This window comes from Scyliorhinus torazame, unplaced genomic scaffold (genome assembly GCF_047496885.1).
Source record: "Scyliorhinus torazame isolate Kashiwa2021f unplaced genomic scaffold, sScyTor2.1 scaffold_797, whole genome shotgun sequence".
In the NCBI taxonomy this organism is placed as follows: Eukaryota; Metazoa; Chordata; class Chondrichthyes; order Carcharhiniformes; family Scyliorhinidae; genus Scyliorhinus; species Scyliorhinus torazame.
In genome coordinates, this window is record NW_027308524.1 from 20,001 (window position 1) to 27,500 (window position 7,500).

Here is a 7,500-nt window from a genome sequence, read left to right on the forward strand (position 1 = left end):
TTTATGACTTGTCCAACTGGTTTATGACTTGTCCAGAGAGGAAACTGGTTTATGACTTGTCCAGAGTGGAAAGTGGTTTATGACTTGCCCAATATTGTTTTGGTTAATGAGTTGTCACTTCAACTTGCGGCTGCGGTTTTGCTTGAATAACTGTTGCCGGGCTTAATACACGTCCCAGCGGGCGAATTTGAAGGGGGTGCCCGGGCTTGGGGTCACGTTGGTGGGGTGGTGGAGGGTCTGTGTGCCCTTCGGTCCTGGTCCCGTTGGGAAGGAGGTAGGCGTGCTGCCGAGTGTGCTTCCCCGGACGGGAGGAGCGGTTCAAATCGTGTGCCTTCGGCGGTGGCGGGGAGAGAGCGCAGCTGGGGCGGGTGCGGTGTGGAGACGGAGTCCCTTCTTCCCCGAGGGGGCTAGGGCACTGCCGGTGCGGGTGCAGGCTTACGGCCCGGTGCCTTTTGGTGTTGGGGGTTGCGGTTGGGGTTCGGTTTAGGGTTAGGCGATAGGGTTAGGGATAGGGTTAGGGTTAGGGATAGGGTTAGGCGATAGGGTTAGGGATAGGGTTAGGGTTAGGGTTAGGGATAGGGTTAGGGTTAGGGTTAGGGATAGGGTTAGGGTTAGGGTTAGGGATAGGGTTAGGGTTAGGGATAGGGTTAGGGTTAGGCGATAGGGTTAGGGTTAGGGATAGGGTTAGGGTTAGGCGATAGGGTTAGGGTTAGGGATAGGGTTAGGGTTAGGCGATAGGGTTAGGGTTAGGGATAGGGTTAGGGTTAGGGATAGGGTTAGGGTTAGGGTTAGGGATAGGGTTAGGGTTAGGGATAGGGTTAGGCGATAGGGTTAGGGTTAGGGTTAGGGTTAGGGTTAGGGATAGGGTTAGGGTTAGGGATAGGGTTAGGGTTAGGCGATGGGGTTAGAGCTAGGGTTAGGGTTAGGGTTAGGGATAGGTTTAGGGTTAGGGGATAGGGTTAGGGTTAGGGATAGGGTTAGGGTTAGGGTTAGGGTTAGGCGATAGGGTTAGGGATAGGGTTAGGGTTAGGCGATAGGGTTAGGGATAGGGTTAGGGTTAGGGTTAGGGATAGGGTTAGGGTTAGGGTTAGGGTTAGGGATAGGGTTAGGGTTAGCGTTAGGGATAGGGTTAGGGTTAGGGATAGGGTTAGGGTTAGGGTTAGGGATAGGGTTAGGGTTAGGGATAGGGTTAGGGATAGGGTTAGGGTTAGGCGATGGGGTTAGAGTTAGGGATAGGGTTAGGGTTAGGGTTAGGGATAGGGTTAGGGTTAGGCGATAGGGTTAGGGATACGGTTAGGGGTAGGGATAGGGAGTATCTGGGACGGGCAGAGACTCCTCGGCGGTCCCCCCGGTCCCTGGCGGGCAGACGGACCTCCTGGGCCGGAGGCAGCCTCCGCCGGCGTTACACCCTGTCCCTGGCGGGCAGAGGGACCTCCTGGGCCGGGTGCAGCCTCCGCCGGCGGACCCCCCGGTCCCTGGCGGGCAGAGGGAGCTCCTGGGCCGGGTGCAGCCTCCGGCGGCGGTCCCCCCGGTCCCTGGCGGGCAGAGGGAGCTCCTGGGCCCGGTGCCGCCTCCGCCGGCGGTCCCCCCGGTCCCTGGCGGGCAGAGGGACCTCCTGGGCCGGGTGCAGCCTCCGCCGGAGGACCCCCCGGTCCCTGGCGGGCAGAGGGAGCTCCTGGGCCGGGTGCAGCCTCCGGCGGCGGTCCCCCCGGTCACTGGCGGGCAGAGGGAGCTCCTGGGCCCGGTGCAGCCTCCGCCGGCGGTCCCCCCGGTCCCTGGCGGGCAGAGGGAGCTCCTGGGCCGGGTGCAGCCTCCGGCGGCGGTCCCCCCGGCCCCTGGCGGGCAGAGGGAGCTCCTGGGCCCGGTGCAGCCTCCGCCGGCGGTCCGCCCGGTCCCTGGCGGGCAGAGGGACCTCCTGGGCCGGGTGCAGCCTCCGCCGGCGGTCCCCCCGGTCCCTGGCGGGCAGAGGGAGCTCCTGGGCCGGGTGCAGCCTCCGGCGGCGGTCCCCCCGGTCCCTGGCGGGCAGAGGGAGCTCGTGGGCCCGGTGCAGCCTCCGCCGGCGGTCCCCCCGGTCCCTGGCGGGCAGAGTGACCTCCTGGGCCGGGTTCAGCCTCCGCCGGCGGTCCCCCCGGTTCCTGGCGGGCAGAGGGAGCTCCTGGGCCGGGCTCAGCCTCCGCCGGCGGTCCCCCCGGTCCCTGGCGGGCAGAGTGACCTGCTGGGCCCGGTGCAGCCTCCGCCGGCGGTCCCCCCGGTTCCTGGCGGGCAGAGGGAGCTCCTGGGCCCGGTGCAGACTCCCCCGGCGGTGCACCGGTCCCCGGCGGGCAGAGGGCGCTCGTGTACCGGGTGCAGCGTCCGCCGGCGGTGCACCGGTCCCTGGCGGGCTCAGAGAGCGCCTCGGCCGGGGATCGTCTCGTCCCAACGTCCGCCTGGTCCGTGGCCCGCAGGGGGCGCTGTCGGGCGGGGTACGGCCACGGCCCGACGTGCCTCCGGTGGGCTGCGGTCAGTGTGTGCCGCCGTTGGCCGGCTGCGGGGCTTGGTGCTGTTCCAGCCGTGCGTTAGGTGGGCGAACGGCAGGGGGCGCCCCTTGGGCGGGTGGCGGGCCCCGCGCGGGCCAGCCGTGGGGGGTCACGGTCCGCCGCCGGGGCGTCCAAAGGGCGGCGAGAGGCCGTCCGCCGGTGCTGACAAGTCATAAACCAGCGGCGGTGACAAGTCATAAACCAGCGGCGGTGACAAGTCATAAACCAGCGGCGGTGACAAGTCATAAACCAGGACAAGGTTGTTGACGGCGCCGGGCGGCGGCGAAGCGGCTCACCCCGGGGCAGGGTGGCGATTCGAGGAGGGGCGCCCACCCGGCCGCCAAGGCCGCCGCCGGCGGGGGCCGGGGGCGCCGTTTTGAAAAAGAACCGTAGGCCGGATGGGGTCCGATCCACCCACCTTATGCCGACGCCGAGACCTCATTCCCGGCATGACTACCGGTGGTCCGTCCCGCTGGTCTGCCACTTGCGTTTGGCGTCACGAGGGGTTGGCGGGGTACCTGCAGATTGGTAGGAGGTGGAAAATCGAGAAATGGACTTTGGTCGGAAAGGTCCCCTCGAGCCTCCAGGTCTGCGGAGACCGACCCGGGCTGCCGCCCCGCCGGCCGCTCGGCCCGATCGGGCGCGAATTTCTTCCGATTTTCGCCCTTTTTTCGGGTTTTCGGCCGGCGCTCCAAACGGCGGCCCGACGCCCCGCCGAGGCCGGGGACGTCTCTCCGGAGCGCGAGGGACCGGATCAGACCTCGTCGGCACTGGCATGGCCACCGCAACGCTCGGACTTAGCCTGGGGAGGCTGGTCGAGGCGGTGGCAAGTCATGAACCAGTGGAGTCTGGCGGAGACTGTGGCAAGTCATAAACCAGTCGGACTTAGCCTGTGGAGGCTGGTCCAGGCAGCGGCAAGTCATAAACCAGTCGGACTTAGCCTGTGGAGGCAGGTCCAGGCAGTGGCAAGTCATAAACCAGTCGGACTCAGCCTGTGGAGGCAGGGCCAGGCAGTGGCAAGTCATGAACCAGTGGCAAATCATAAACCAGTCGGACTTAGCCTGTGGAGGCAGGTCCAGGCAGTGGCAAGTCATGAACCAGTGGCAAATCATAAACCAGTCGGACTTAGCCTGTGGAGGCAGGTCCAGGCAGTGGCAAGTCATGAACCAGTGGCAAATCATAAACCAGTCGGACTTAGCGTGTGGAGGCAGGGCCAGGCAGTGGCAAGTCATGAACCAGTGGCAAATCATAAACCAGTCGGACTTAGCCTGTGGAGGCAGGGCCAGGCAGTGGCAAGTCATGAACCAGTGGCAAATCATAAACCAGTCGGACTTAGCCTGTGGAGGCAGGGCCAGGCAGTGGCAAGTCATGAACCAGTGGCAAGTCATAAACCAGTCGGACTTAGCCTGTGGAGGCAGGGCCAGGCAGTGGCAAGTCATAAACCAGTCGGACTTAGCCTCTGGCGACTTCCAGGAGGTCTATGAGGTCCTGTGCCGCCGCTTTACCGGGGCCAAGGTTGCAGGAGAGCGGAACGGAGGAGTGGATTGGTCCCGCCGACGGGGCACGTGCATATATGAAAAGTGCACCCTACCGTTAGTTAATCACTTGCCCTCGGAAGTGTATGAGGTCGTGTCCAGCCGTGGTACCGGGGACACAGTGGGGGTGTTCCCGCTAAAGGGAGCGGATTGGTCCCGCCGAGCTGCCACTTGCATTTGTGGTCGAGTGTCTCGGACAGCTGGTTAACCACTTGCCCTCGGTAGTGCCGATGAGGTTTTGAAAAAGCCGATCTGCGGGGACTTGGAGCGCCTTCCTCGGATGGACTACCGGGCGCCCTCCCGCCGATTTGCCATTTGCGTTTGGCGTCCCGAGGGGTTGGCGGGGTACCTGCAGATTGGTAGGAGGTGGAAAATCGAGAAATGGACTTTGGTCGGAAAGGTCCCCTCGAGCCTCCAGGTCTGCGGAGACCGACCCGGGCTGCCGCCCCGCCGGCCGCTCGGCCCGATCGGGCGCGAATTCTTTCCGATTTTCGCCCTTTTTTCGGGTTTTCGGCCGGCGCTCCAAACGGCGGCCCGACGCCCCGCCGAGGCCGGGCACGGCTCCCCGCCGCGCAAGGGGCCGTGTTTGCCTTGGTCTGCCTTGGAATTGTCACCAAACGCCCGCGCTTCGCCTGGGGAGGCTGGCCGAGTCGGTGGCAAGTCATGAACCAGTGGAGGCTGGTGGAGACAGTGGCAAATCATAAACCAGTCGGACTTAGCCTGTGGAGGCTGGTGGAGACAGTGGCAAGTCATAAACCAGTCGGACTTAAGCCTGTGGAGGCAGGTCCAGGCAGTGGCAAGTCATGAACCAGTCGGACTCAGCCTGTGGAGGCAGGTCCAGGCAGTGGCAAGTCATGAACCAGTGGCAAATCATAAACCAGTCGGACTCAGCCTGTGGAGGCAGGGCCAGGCAGTGGCAAGTCATGAACCAGTGGCAAATCATAAACCAGTCGGACTCAGCCTGTGGAGGCAGGTCCAGGCAGTGGCAAGTCATGAACCAGTGGGAAATCATAAACCAGTCGGACTCAGCCTGTGGAGGCAGGTCCAGGCAGTGGCAAGTCATGAACCAGTGGCAAATCATAAACCAGTCGGACTCAGCCTGTGGAGGCAGGGCCAGGCAGTGGCAAGTCATGAACCAGTGGAGACAGTGGCAAATCATAAACCAGTCGGACTTAGCCTGTGGAGGCTGGTGGAGACAGTGGCAAGTCATAAACCAGTCGGACTTAGCCTGTGGAGGCAGTTCCAGGCAGTGGCAAGTCATGAACCAGTGGAGACAGTGGCAAATCATAAACCAGTCGGACTTGTCCTGTGGAGGCTGGTGGAGACAGTGGCAAGTCATAAACCAGTCGGACTTAGCCTGTGGAGGCAGGTCCAGGCAGTGGCAAGTCATGAACCAGTGGAGACAGTGGCAAATCATAAACCAGTCGGACTTAGCCTGTGGAGGCTGGTGGAGACAGTGGCAAGTCATAAACCAGTCGCACTTAGCCTGTGGAGGGAAGGTGGAGACAGTGGCAAGTCATAAACCAGTCGGACTTAGCCCGTGGGGGCAGGTCCAGGCAGTGGCAAGTCATGAACCAGTGGAGACAGTGGCAAATCATAAACCAGTCGGACTTAGCCTGTGGAGGCTGGTGGAGACAGTGGCAAGTCATAAACCAGTCGCACTTAGCCTGTGGAGGGAGGTGGAGACAGTGGCAAGTCATAAACCAGTCGGACTTAGCCTGTGGGGGCAGGTCCAGGCAGTGGCAAGTCATAAACCAGTCGGACTTAGCCTGTGGAGGCAGGTCCAGGCAGTGGCAAGTCATGAACCAGTGGAGACAGTGGCAAATCATAAACCAGTCGGACTTAGCCTGTGGAGGCTGGTGGAGACAGTGGCAAGTCATAAACCAGTCGGACTTAGCCTGTGGAGGGAGGTGGAGACAGTGGCAAGTCATAAACCAGTCGGACTTAGCCTGTGGGGGCAGGTCCAGGCAGTGGCAAGTCATAAACCAGTCGGACTTAGCCTCTGGCGACTTCCAGGAGGTCTATGAGGTCCTGTGCCGCCGCTTTACCGGGGCCAAGGTTGCAGGAGAGCGGAACGGAGGAGTGGATTGGTCCCGCCGATGGGGCACGTGCATATATGAAAAGTGCACCCTACCGTTAGTTAATCACTTGCCCTCGGAAGTGTATGAGGTCGTGTCCAGCCGATTTACCGAGGACAGAGTGGGGGTGTTCCCGCTAAGGTGGAGTGGATTGGTCCCGCCGAGCTGCCACTTGCATTTGTGGTCGAATGTCTCGGACAGCTGGTTAACCACTTGCCCTCGGTAGTGCCGATGAGGTTTTGAAAAAGTCGATTTGCGGGGATTTGGAGCGCCTTCCTCGGATGGACTACCGGGCGACCTCCCGCCGATTTGCCATTTGCATTTGGCGTCACGAGGGGTTGGCGGGGTGCCCGGAGATTTTCGGGAACACGATTTTTAGAACATTTTCTGGCAGCGGTAGCACTTTGAAAGTACCCAGGAAAGTGCTACTTTGAGGTACGGTCCCGATTTCAAATCGAAGGCCTTACCAATGAGCACTCGGAAGTCCTCAAGGGGTTTTAGCAACAATTTTGACGGACTTTTCGAACTCATTTGCCGGCCTAAAAATCGGTCAGAGTCCGAGCCGGCGGTAACTCTGATACAAACAATGTGTTTCTGTGAACTCTTGTGTGAGAAACATACTTGTAAAAAAAACAGACAAAGTGTTTTTTCTGTGGCGAGAGAGAAACACTTACAAAGTTTTTAATGGCGAGAAAACAAAGACACAATTATATATATATATATCCTTGTACAATAATTCAAGAAGAGACAGACATATATGGTAGAAGACACATTATAAAATGTCTGTCGAGGTTTAGCCTTTGTGACTGGGCACCTCTTGTCTTGTTTTCGGGCACACCTGGAGGCCAGGGTGCCCAAGTCTGTTTTCAGGCGACGCGGGGCGGCGGCGTTCCCGTGCCTGGTTCCCTTGGGTTGCAGTCGCATGTGTCACGGTTAACGGGTTGCACAGAGGCACATGTCGGGGCGTTCCCAGAAACCTGATTGAAGTCAGGCGCCGCACGCCGGCTGGTTGCAAGTGTCGTGCGAGCGCCGAAAGCCTTGGCCGAGAGCAGATTCTCGGGCGCGAGAGGTCACGCCCGTGGCGGCCAGTCGTTGTTGCTTCCTTCCGCACACGGCGGCGTACCTCTCGGCACCTACCTCTCGAACGATCAGGCGAGTCGTGTCCGACGTGGGAGGGCCCTCGGCGGGCCAGCGCTATTGTGGGCTGGTGTTCAGGCTGAGCGGTTGACCCTCCCCGTGCTGTGTGGGTTCCCCCGCCGCCCCGAGTCACAGACGGACATCGACCGAGAATTCTCGCAGCCCTTGTGAGGCCGAGGCGTGCGTTTGCTCTCTCTCTGTCGAGCAGATCGCAGTGGCAATATCTCGAGCCCT